This window comes from Sinocyclocheilus rhinocerous, unplaced genomic scaffold (genome assembly GCF_001515625.1).
Source record: "Sinocyclocheilus rhinocerous isolate Xijiao unplaced genomic scaffold, SAMN03320098_v1.1 scaffold1215, whole genome shotgun sequence".
In the NCBI taxonomy this organism is placed as follows: Eukaryota; Metazoa; Chordata; class Actinopteri; order Cypriniformes; family Cyprinidae; genus Sinocyclocheilus; species Sinocyclocheilus rhinocerous.
The window spans coordinates 34,860-48,330 of record NW_015628913.1 but is presented as its reverse complement, the minus strand read 5'-3'; the positions used below and the strand labels follow the sequence as shown (position 1 = coordinate 48,330).

Below are 13,471 nucleotides of genomic sequence, written 5' to 3'. Positions count from 1 at the left end.
TTTTGGAAGGCCAAACAAAGTAGTTTCGCTTTCACGACCAAACACACAGAACACAAACACACACGCGTCTTCACGACATGGCGGCAGCAACAATACCACAGCGAATAAAAGTTACGCCTTCTTTCTTTTTGTGAACATTTGGGCGGCGTTATGCAAATTTTCCCAGATCGTGACGTAGGTATGTGGGGGTGTGTTAGAACGAGCCGTTTTAGGTAGGCGTGGTTGACTCTTAACTTTTATAAAGAATATCTCTTTGGATTTGAGACTTTAGTCTTTGCAACTTTACAGATCTTCTTTATGCACCAAGAGCTTGTGACACTCCAAAGAGAAAGGAAAAATTGAAATCGCATCATATGACCCCTTTAAACTGAAAGCAATCAAAAAAGCCCATGGACAGGTATTTGCTGACAAGATACGACATTCGGTAAGGGAAACGCAAAAATTATCATGATATTATCTGTCATAAATGTTATCAACACTGTCAAAAACAGTAGCATTTAACACTAGTACACACAGATCTGTAGAACAAGTACATCCCTCCAAAACAGAGAAAACATCTTTCACAAACATCTACATGTCTGTCTCCTTTAAAGTGTTTATAGTGTATATAATGAGTTGTATTTGTAGGGGTTATTATAACACAATTCTTTAACACCAACCCCCATCATCCTAACTAATAGCTCAGAAAAAAAGGGGGAAAAACACTCAAAGAAAGTAGCATGCGTTAATATCTTCTTTTATCAGTTTTTTTAATCACATGGCTCACATTAAAACTCCAAACATTTACACATACTAACAGGAAGGTCAGGTTCACCTCCTACTGTTCTACAGTAGAGATGCTGTGAGAGCACTCACACAACCAACACACAAACATCGCAGTCTACAGGCTTTCAGAAGCAGTTCATGAATGCTTTTGTTGCATTTTTCCTCCATTTCTATGAATCTTTAGGAATTTTCAAAACCTTCACATTTTGTTACCATCCCACCATGATATCTGTTCAATTCATAATTGAACATGCTACGAATGGACACAAAGTGCGTCTTCCCAGTAATTCTCTTAAAAGCTATCTACAGTACACTTTAGACTGCACACATTTCTTTACTGTTCTTGGTGAGCTGCTGACATTTGACTCTTATTGATAACAAGACCATTTGTTGAATATTTGAAAATTTGGAAGTCAAATTCTTTCTGAATAAAATAAAGTCTAAGGCCACACAAGTCCTGTTAACAGCAGTTTACAGTTAGCTAGTAGTCAATTCACTGTGAGTATTTCGAGAATTTTCACCATTCAAATTCTACTGAGAATACTGATAAGTTTGGTCATGCCACAAGGTAATCTCAGGTTATGATGTAAAATAAATTAATAAATTAATAAAATTAACAACATTTCTTTAAACTGAGATAAGGCCAAATTTGTGACATTTTGGCAAATGTACCATTTAACACTCTTCAGTGCAGCCACTGAAGTCCAAGTGAAAAACACTTTTATGAGCTGGTTCTTTGTAGTGAATGAAAAACATGGTATAGTGCAGCCAATGAAGTCAGATTCCCCAGCGAAAGACTCTTCTGAGCCAACTCTCTGTCAGTGTTGGGGAAAGTTACTTTTAAAAGTAATGCATTACAATATTGCGTTACTCCATAAAAAAGTAACTAATTACGTTACTTAGTTACTTTTTATGGAAAGTAATGCGTTACGTTACTTTTGCGTTACTTTTAAAATCTGGACAGGGCTTGCTTGTTTGTTTTTAAAATAAAAAAAGTTATATTTTTGGCAAATATAAAAGCCTTTTCACACCAAAAGTGAAATCAATTAGCCTCAGGCTGAAGGGAAAGTAAATTTAAGTCCGTACAGTAGAATGCAGAAGAAAAAATTTCAACACACTTCAGCAATAAAAAAAGACACACGAAATGAATTAATGTATATTCATATTTATTTTAGAACTACAGTAATATCTTCTGATTTCTCTCAACATGGGGACAGGAGAGCTGTCAATCAATAAATTGGAAAAAAAAAAGTAACTTGCGTTACTTATTTGAAAAAGTAACTCAGATATTCTCTTGTAAATTAAAAAGTAATGCGTTACTTTACTAGTTACTTGAAAAAAGTAATCTGATTACGTAACTCGCGTTACTTGTAATGAGTTACCCCCAACACTGCTCTCTGTAGTGAATCAAAAACATACAGTGCGACCTGTGAACTCTGATTCCCGAGCGAAACACTTTTATGAGCCACTTCTTTTTAGGAAATCACAAACACTTATGAATCAAGTGGAGCAGTTCCTCAGTTATTCTCAGGGAGACACATAACTGCAAGTCATTCATTTTTTTCATGTCCGACTTCAGGAAAGTTCTACTTTAGTCCAAATCAGTGTGATTACCTGGTTGTTCACGCAACCATTAAAAAAATTCACAGTATGAGTGAGAAAAAAAAAAGTATGAATTGTTACTATTGTTTTTACAATTATCATTGAAATGAGCCCAGCAATTGGCAAAAGCATAGCATTTCTGTTTTCCAAATATTGGAATATATGAGCAATCACTGTCCTATACACTCCTGGCACCAGTGTGCCATTGGCTCTCTTGTGATTCATATTTAAAAGCACTTACAGCTGCTGTGCCATAACACTGACAAAAGGCATAATTGGCATGTGCGACAAAAGCTGTGCAGATGCCAGCCAAAGACTGTTTATATGTTTTGCACTTTAGAGAACATGGTCAAATTTACCTCAACCATGCTTGAAAGCCAGTAGCAAGTGGCTAAAACACCCCGATAGTGCAGATTAAATATTAGACCAGAATTAAACAAAGCTTACATAACATAGTGTACTATAATTATAGATACTACACTCAAAACACATGCTTTGCATGATGGAAAATTATTACTTTGTATGAATTAACAGTATTAAATTTAACAGAATTAATTGAACATGCATTGCTTACCATGTTGCTATATCTAATTGAGTCCAAAGAGAATTGTCACAAGTTCCTCCTCTTACATCTGGAAGAAATTGTGCGCAATATTATATGACATTTGGAACAACACAGGAGTGTTTGCACACTGAATAATTAAAGACAGGACACAGGTGTGGAAGGACAGGAAATAACCAAGGCCATTTGGAATAGCATACTACCACACTACTGTTTCTGTTTCTGCAGTATGTATACTGTGTATTGTATGGTAATTTCTGTGTTTATACTAGAAATATAGCTGCAAGCCGTCAATGCAAATGCCACCCCGGTGGCATCAGGAAAACTTTAAAGGTGTCATAGGATGCCCATTTTCCACAAGTTGATATGATTCTTTAGGGTCTTAATGAAAAGTCTGTAACATAGTTTGGTTAAAATTTCTCAATGGTAGTGTAAAAAACACCTTTTTTACCCTGTCAAAAACAGCTCTTTTCAGAGCATGCAGATTTGTAGCATTTTCCTTTAAATGTTAATGAGCTCTGCTGCCCCCACCCCTCTCTCCCGAGCCGCTCTCCTAGAGACTGTTTACTTTAGCTGCATTCATCGTGAAACTTGCTAATTAGCACATTATTAGGAAATGCGATTTGCAAAGATTCGTTAAAAAAAACCTAACGAGAAATTGTACATTACATTATTTTTTTTATAAGCATTATCTTTTGCATGGTCAAGTTCAGGTTTACCTAACGTTACCTTAACGTTAGCTATGCCCAACATTTCCATGTGGCGATATACTTTCACGACATACTTATCGTTTCAGACACATAACATTGTAATACATAATAGTGTGTGTATTATTTATTATTATTATATTATTATTAATTTGATTGCAACATTATATTGTCTATTATATTATATATTAATATAAATATAATATTATTTATATGATATAAGTCTATTTCTCACCGTATACCACTTGCATAAACACCGCATCCGTAGGGGCTGCCATTGTTGTTTCGGGCTATGTGATGTCAGAGCGCGGAACTGGGAGTACATCGATCTAGTATGAGTTCACGGGTGGGAAGTCACGGGTTTGACACTTGTGCACTTTCACGGGTAGAAGGTTGGAAAAACACGGGTTACGGGTTGCCTGGAACGCGGCATAAGGTAAGACGCCAGTCCAGTCTGTGTTGAAACGCTACTGTCAATCAAACTATCGTGGGCTTCATCTGTGAGCTGAACTGTTTTACTGTTACATTTATGAGATGATGTAAATTCAGATAAATGTCACGTCACGGGATGTCATAGGTCAGTATCACATGAGTGTAAAATTATTATTTGCAGCACAAACATGTATAAGTCCACGTTTATGTATCTTTAGATCTTTTTTATGTTCTAACTAACATAACTATTAAAATAATTATATAAAGTTATGTTGTCAGTGCCCTACAAATTAACTGGTTCTAGGACATTTTTGTTCCTAAAACTGAAAGAAAAGGATAAGGCCTAAGAGATTTCTTAAGCTGTAATGCACGAAAATAACAACAACAACAAAAATTACTGATTATTTTTTTCTGGTGAATAAAGAGATGTTTAAAAGTCTCTCTTTTCTCTCTCTCTCTTTCTCTTATCCACCCCTTCACTCACCCCTCCGGCTTGATGAGAACAATATATGTACCAAGTTTGGTGACTGTAGCTCAAACTAACCCCCCAAGTTTTGTCAAAAGGTGACGCCATAGAGTGCCTCTTCCACGCCCTTTTATGAGCTTTTGCCAGTGTCTATCTATCATCAATACTGATATGTGTGTTGAGTTTCTTTAAACTTTAAGCATGTTATCTGCCTCAAAATCACCAGAAAAGGATATTCAAGTTTGACACATTGCCATGGCAACAATATTTTAGATATCAATATCCCCTCAACAGTTTTACATCGGCTGTGTTTTGACATTATTCTGAAGAAGTTTGAAGCAAATCGAGTAAAAACATGATGCTGAATTCAAAGCATTTTGAAAATGACACACTTCCTGCTGTCAGTTGGTGGCGCTATAATTTTGACTCCTAATAGTCACATCTATGCGATTGGCATCATACAACAAACAAACCCCTGAAGTTTGATCAAAATCAGACAATGTGTGAGACAGTTATTAGACACATCCTGTTTCCTATTTCTTGCCATAATTTTGTCGCCTTGCCACGGCCAAACCGTTCGAGATATCAAAAATCCCTTTGCAATTTAGCGTCCCCAATGTCTTGAAATCATGTTCATCGAGTTTGGTGGCTATCGGTTGGAAATCCTCAGAGGAGTATATCAAATTCCAGAGCATGCACTTTTTACACAGCCCTGAATAGCCGACAACCTGTTGGGTGGAGCCTATGACATGCAGGGCAAAAGTTGTTCGGCTCAATGAGATCTATATGTGTACCGAGTTTCATATGAATCCGTGCAAGTATGTGTGAGGTATACATCAAGTTTTCTGACTGTGTTCCAGGGGGCGCCGTAGAGCCCCTGTGCCACGCCCGGGTCCCAGCCTCTGCGGCGTCCTAATGGCCGCAGATTCTAACGTGTGTGCCAATTTTCAAGAGTTTTTGAGCACGTTAAGGCCCCCAAAACCCCCTGGATAGTCGATAATAAAAAAAAAATCCTTAGAAAAACAAGAGGGCCCTGCGCCTTAGTGGCTAATAACCAGATGACCTTCTATGTTTGCTAAATTAGATGCATTCCTGTAGCTCATTGCACTAGCAACACCAAGGTCATGGGTTTAACTCAGGGAATGCATGAACTGACAAAAATGCTTTAAATAAAAGCTTCTACCAAATGCATCAATGTAAACTGTGTAGTGCAGAACCACAAACTGAATGTACTACTGTATGTCCACTATATTGGCTGGCAGAAGAAGGTCTATATTACAGGGCATCACTGGAGCTGGAGAAACAGGAAGTGTTTCCGTGAAATCTGTATTATGTTTAGAATGCAATATGTAGGCCTACTGTAGTATGCAAAATTCATCTTTAGCATCTCCATTTATTTTTTACATTTGACATTTGATCAGAAAAAAAGTATACCAAATTGTATTAACCCTGTAAAACCAGACATATGAAATAATCAGAAAGATCTTCAGAAAAACACCTCAAATTTTTTTTTTATCAAAAAGCTCTAGTTTTTATTGTGGGGATAATGCAATGCAGTTCAATGATGATGCAGATATTATAACAATCTATCGATAAACACACACCTTGTCCTCTGTTTCTGGCTCTGCACCGCTGCAGTCTGCGAATTGAAAAAGAACGCGCTGGGGGAGGAGCCGATTGAAGTCTGCCGCCGTTTTCATATGAAATTTAAAGGGGACTGAGGCAATCATGAATTCGTGTACAGTTTATGGAGCTAATCGCAAAATTTTAGGGGGGCTGGGTAGGCTATAGTGCCCCTAAAAATGGCCTAGCGATGCCCATGATGATGACTGAGGAATGTACAAATAAGAAATGTTCCTTAAAAGCCTGATGTATCATTGATATCATGTATCATTTGATACATCTTAACTTGATTTTATTCAAATAATACATTCAAAATTTGCTTTAATCCAGTGAATATTCATCTTAAAATATGAATAACAATACAAGTTATTCTTAGGTTTGCGTTATAAATGTTGGTAAAGATTTCACAGCAAAAAGATATGTACCACAACCTGAAGGAGGACATTTTTTGAAATATACTAAAAGGTGCTTTACTTGCTAAAAAGTATGACCTATCAATCAAACAGCAGAAGGCATGCACAAGGCAGTGTAGGCTACAACAGGTTTTTCAGTTTTATCATGTCGATCATTTAGAGGCCGAAGAATCTTTTTAATATCAAATAATTGAACATGCAATGTAATGAGGAGGTCATCTGACAACAATGTTGTCTGTTTTAAATGTTTTTCTTTGCATTCATCCTTTTCACATACTTTTTTTAGAGAAATGGTAAAAAGTAAAGTATATACTGTGCAGCTAGTATTTCATTTGGAATATTAGCCCTGGATTCATGGGTTTAGTTGCTTTTATGGGCTTTCTTGCAATCAGAGAGGCAGTGGGGGAGATGAGATTAAGTAATATCAGGAATCAGATGTGCCATATCGGTGCTCATTGACTACTCTAGGCAATGTCTCCAGCACAATTGACATTGCTGGTTAAGCTGGATTGCCTCAACAGGAGACTGCATTACAGACAGGATCTGCTGAAGAACTTCATGCCTTCCAGCTGTGACTCTCTAATGTGACAGTGTTGTACAAATACCGACGAAGCTCTGAGCTGCCCACCTGAGATATCAGCCAGTTTTTTGCTGAAGAGAGAGATTTGAAAATGAACCACTAACTTGCCAAATACGAGTCAGTAGAAGCACATTCTGCAAACATTTTCATGTGTAATACTGTATTGTTTCTGGGGAAGAATAAATAAATAAAAAACCTGTTGAACTGGCAGTTGCAGGAGGGAGTTGATGGATAACAAGGGCGCTTGGTACATCTGACACATCACTTTGTCCGATTGGGGGGGAATCATTGCTTTTCTCCTACTTGGCATTCTATGTGCATCGTCAAGCTCCCAAACAACATCATTACTATAGCGCTCTGCCGAAAACATCATTAATGAAGTGTCAGTCAAGGAAAGTGTCAGTTCGCTACAAGCATAAAAGCCATGTGTTCCTAAAGTCCCTGGTGGAAAATATCTGCCTTCTGCCTCCTCAGCATGTTAACAGTAGCATCACCCCTTATCATATAGGCTGGATCAACAGTTGTCTGGTCACACAGAGATAATTGCTGCATTTGTTTTCAATCTTCAAGCCTATTCAAGCATATTTTGACACTTTTTTCTTGACATCCATGATGTGTGAAAACTGCCTTTAAAACATTATTAATTAATGGGGGGAAAATGTTACAGAAATTTTTAGTTGAGAAAAACTAGCCATCATAATGCTAGAGTGTTGCGGATGGTTTTCAGGACATTGCCACACCATTGCTAAGGCATTTTGAATGGTTTGTATGAGGTTCCTATCAAAGTCCCTTTTAATGAAAGTCTGTTCACCCTGCAGCCATATTCGTAATACTTCCAGGCAGCTATTTCCTGAAGTCTTAAAAACTGCTTGCCACACTCACAATTAAATTACATATTTCAAATAAGCAACAGAATCTGACATGAACGGTCCCATAGATGTTGTTTCTTGTGCTCAAATAGCTTTAATAAAGTGTATATTTCAGGCTGAATCAGCCACAGTGCATGTGCGAGGTTGCTAGGGTGTTTTGAGTGGTTGCTAGGGCAGTCTACGTGGTTGACAGTGTATTTTTGGTGGCTTTTATTGTGTTGCTATATGGTTGCTAGGATGTTCTGGGTGGTTGCTCACATCTATTTGTACCACATTAAAAGGAGGAATATAATAAGTATAAGATTACAAGGGCTCACAGTGTGTAAAAGGCAGTATTAAATGAGAGTGTTGTATGTACAGTATTTTTCAGATCGGGTTGTTATGTGACTGCTGTTGTGCTGAAGACGTCTTATCCATGTGCAAAAGCAGATGTATCAGATGTGCAGGGATATTTCAAGATGAACTTGGATTTTCAAATAGACATGAAACAAAGGCTGAATCAAGGAGTTAATGTTTTCTTTTCACAAATACCATCAGAAAATTTTTTTAAATTGTACTTGTGTGGGAAGGATATTAGACAATCCTTTTCATTAGTTACAAAAATGCTAATTACAACTATTTCTTTTATCTTAGATGCAGAGCCCTGGTTATTTTTTTGGCCACTTTACTGCAATGAGAAAGTTTCTTTTGCTTGTGGACTCTAACAGTATCTTATGACTTAAATGTCTTTATTTCTCTTTTGAGTTCATGTGAAGAAACTTTGCTATTTCATAAGAGAAGGCATTTTCAAGGCAGAAAGGATGTATTGTGCATTTATGTGATTATATGTGATTATTTATTGTTTTTTACTGTAGTCTATTATTTGCCATGCTTTCTGGGAAAACAAACAAATAATTATACAGTGGTTTAATGGTATATTACTGAAATTATTTTTGAAAGTATACATTAATTAACATCTCTGTGTACATGGTACATAGCCCTTTGATTATAGTGAAGGGCTTCCTGTGGAGATGGTTATGTCTGCCAAAAGCTGCATCTGAATCCATTCACTAGTAATTGTTGGCCACATTCTTGTTTACTTTGCAGGTATGTGATTTGTCGGGATTGCACTGCTTAATGTAAAATGAATCAAATAAAAATAAGGGCCCAGTTCAAAAGTTATTATTTCCATTTGAAAGCCTTTCAAACACATTTAAACATAATTGAACTTGTGTACTCTTGAGTAGTAACAATCACTGTTGTATAACAAGCAATGATTGTTAAATCGCAGCGGTATTGTGTCTGACACACTCTGCATAAATATGTGACCTGTGCTTGCAAAATGAGTCACAATGGGCAATTTTTTTAAAAATTAGTTATTTTCACTTTCACATTTTTTTGGTCCATGCAGCTCAGCTAGCTTCCCTTTGGGTTTGTAATCATCTTTTAATGTAAGAAAAGAAAACACGCCCTGCCTTATATATACAGTATCAGTTCAACCACATACAGAAATTCAAAAGATCACCTCTTTGTATTGAAAATTTGATGAGCACCATATATCAAGCTGAATCTGGTGTAAAAAAAAAAAACCGATCACACTTTTTATTATTTCACCTGCACATATGACCACCAGCAAAATCATATAAATGTTATATGTATAAATCTTTGTCAAAAATCTGAAATATTCCAAATAGAGTATTATTTGTCATTGACAACACAATGTGAAACATGAGCATTTCAAACTGTGAAGCATTGCGTCAGCTGATAATGCAATGGTATTAACAAAACAGACCAACTTATTGCAGAATACGTCGCTTACAAAATTGATTTTGCTTCCTCCAGTTTAAATCACAAGAGTGGCTTCAAGGCATGAGGCATTTTGCTCTGCTTGACTTCTCTACATATATGTTGTTACCGTGAGCACACTCTGGCACACAATTGATTAATATTATCCCACTGTTAAGGCAGTGGGGATTCAGAAAGCATTCATCCCCACACTTACAGTAGGAGGTTCACAAAGTCAGTGGGCAGGATAAAGTCCTTAGAGAATAGAAGAGGCACGTTTGATTTCTCACAGTTAAACCCAGGAGAATCAGACCTGACAAGCTGTCTCCATGCTGGCAGAGGTTCCTTGAAAACTTGAAGACATTTCCTGAGCAGTTTTTGATATGATGTTATTTCTGGTAAAAATTCCTAATAAAAATATTAGGCCTAGACTAACAATATATTTCATATTATACTCATATTACTTTGTCCCAAATACAGTAAATATGGTTTGTTCTACTTGTAGAAGTGAATCTAATACCAATTTCTCTGTGAGTAATCTTAGGCTCTTCCTCATTTGAATGTCTTTTTGGAAAAGATTGAATGAATAAAAGTAAATGAAATATTGTATTTCTTATGTATTTGAAACATGCCAGAATCTTCAGCATTGGGAAATTTGTAGCATTGCTGCAGTTTTTCTACAGTTTTTATCTGTTTTTGTTATAAAATTCATTTGCATTTTCTCTCTGTGCACCAGGCAGTTTGAGAATTAGGAATGATTTGGAACGGACCAGTTTGACGGCTGTTATGGAGATAAACTACAGAAAATATGAGTGGTGCTTGCCCATGTAAAATAAATACATACATTTTATAAATGGTCCCTAAGGCATACTGATATTTCAGTCCCCAAATATGGCTAGAGTCCCTCTGTCAATGTGAGTCTATGAGATTTTATAAATTGGAAGTCTGATCACAAAGATCTCCTCAACAAGTCGCAGGATTTGAGGTATCACTCATGCCTGAAGCAGGCTGGCTTCCTGCTGACTGAGCTACTTTCTAGCAGAAGAATCAAATCTATAAATGCTTAAAATCTGAAGTGTCTGAAGAACACATCTGACATAGTTACAGCACATAATATACAATACTTTATTAAAGGAAAAATAAACATTTGAATTTGAAAGGAAACTCATCTCCATCTTAGATGGCCTGAGGGTGAGTAAATGTTCAGAACTTTTTCATTTCTCATTTTTCACATAAACTATTCCTTTAAAACAGCTGTGGACAAGCATGAACTGTTTAAGTTTCTCCAACGTGGGTGTCGGAACTCATTTCAGTGTACTTGTGTAATCTGTTTAAGAGTATTTTGTACATAATGATTTTCAGCATTTCCCAAAAAAAAAAGCAGCCTGTGGCCTTCGTCAGATGCACATGGTGGACCAATATATGGACAGGTCCAATTAAAAATGACATTACCACATAACTAGGCTCAAGAGGGCTTGTTATATCATATCATCAGTCCACTGACAGCAATGGCTCATATGCATACATTTTTGTTGTGTTTCTCTGGAGCTAAAGTCTAGGTCTGGCAGAGGTGTATAAATTTAAGTGGTTGAGATCAGAATGCACATTTGTATACACTGACTACAGTAATCTTTCCATGCATTTATAAGGTTCTTTTTTTTCTCCACACACATCTCTATAAGTAGAACATTTTGAAACACAGACTCTCAGGCAATCAATGAGAAGTTTGACACAAACATGACGGGTCTCCATACATTTAGCTGTTTTCTGTGTGATGCCGTGGTAACACAGTGAATCATTTCCTTTCATAAGAGCATGTCTCCACTGACAAGGCAATTACTTTGTGTGTTCACACCACTGTTTTTCTATAAACTACGATAAAATAAAAAGAATATAGACTGAGCTCTCTATCTCTGTTCAGCCTATCAGTTTTTAGCCTCACATATTTGGCTTACATAATTATTCTAAATTGATTCACGGTTCACATTTCCTCAGAAACTGACTGCACTTCACTTAATAACCTCACAATGTCTTCCATATGTGATGTTTGCTTGCACAAGATTCGTGACATTTCAAAACATTTCCTACTATTTAAGTTATCCAAACAAACTATTGTATATTTGAGAATTGAGCAGGATAGTGATGGATAGTGGATAAATGGATATCCACTGTTGAATAATCTAATGTTAGAAAGTACATATTGACTTACTGAACAAAATATACAACTTGCATATCAATCTGAATCATTTTGGTTAACTTAACAGGAAGGTTAAAAGGGAGCAAAAGGGATTTTTTTTCTTTAAGTATTTCAATGTATATCAGTGAATATAATTTTTTATATATATCTGTTAATTGTCTGGAGATAATGGAAGATAGGAGGTCTTGAAAACATTCTTCTATTTTTGAAAGACATTGGTAGTCCACACACAGATGACAAGAAACAGGATTACACACAACTCACTATTTTTACTACAAAAATTGCATTGAATGGTGCGTACATGTCACTTTTTCTTAAGGACAAATTTAAGGAACCATCTCAACTAATGCTGTAAATTATAGAGAATCCTGTCAGTTAGTATATAATTATAATACATAAGGTTAAAATAAATAACTAGTAATAATTATTCTAAATCAATGAATTAAATTTCCATTTATTTTTAGGTATAACAATCAGCACTCAAATAAAACAGTATATAAACATTTAAATTGCATAAGGCAGTTTTTATATCAACTTGTTAATGACATAATTATGTTTCTACTCCAATTCATTGCTGAAATTAAATATTTAAACGGTGGCTGTCATAAAAATATACTGTTTTCATGACTGGTTTATTCAAGCATATATGAAATATAACATCACTAACAGGTTAAAGTAAAAATATATTGAATATGCAATATATTCAGCAAAATGCACTTCTCTTCTCTTTTTTTTTTAGTTGACTATACCGAGCTTTGGACATTGAATATATAGATCAGTGGGCCTTTCATGCAGCTACAGGAATCTAGCTGTATGTGAATGTAAACCCAAAATGTAAAGCCGAAAGTACACAAAAAATAAAGTTATTGTCTCTCAAAAGAAAGAATCGACTCTGAACAGCCTAAACGAGTCGTCAGTAATTCAAAAATTCAAATCCCACTTACATGATGGCTACACGTCATGGGGTAACATATTTGCATAATGCCCACCCAGGTGAAAAAGACGTAGTATTAAATGTATTAAAAATATACTTGAAATTCAAGTAGTATGTTTATAATACATTTGTATTCCCATCATGCTTATTTGAAGTGCAATAAAAATATATTGAATTGCATTTTAATATATTTCTAAGAAATACACTTAAAGTTGTTTCAAAATAATACATTTAATATGCACTTAGTATAGTATAATTTAAATATAGTATGTATGTCTGAAAAAGCACAATTTAAATATATTTCTTTTTCACCTGGGCACATATGTTCTACATTAGCCAGCCATTTTTTCCACTGTACCTGTTACGGGGCGAACGAGACATGAGACTTGCGGATCCATTTGCAAATCTTTAATAGGAGACAGAGACGTTGTCATAAAACAGGCATGGGTCAGATAATGGCAAACAGGTATACTGAGGGCAAGACAGAAGAGTAATCCAAAACGGGCGTGGTCGATAAGCGGCTAACAATATCCAGAGGGCTTGACATGAGGGGTAAT

General features: G+C 35.9%; 1 protein-coding gene across 1 annotated transcript in view; it reads left to right on the top strand.

Annotated features, from left to right (window-relative positions):
* The window catches only part of LOC107738526 (ras-related protein M-Ras), a 23,225-nt gene extending 13,375 nt beyond the window's left edge, over positions 1 to 9,850 (top strand). Inside the window, exon 7 of the mRNA XM_016550283.1 lies at positions 9,835 to 9,850. The gene's annotated coding sequence lies outside the window, so the exon portion shown is untranslated. The remainder of the gene's footprint in view (positions 1 to 9,834) is intronic.
* Positions 9,851 to 13,471: the final 3,621 nt, after the last annotated feature.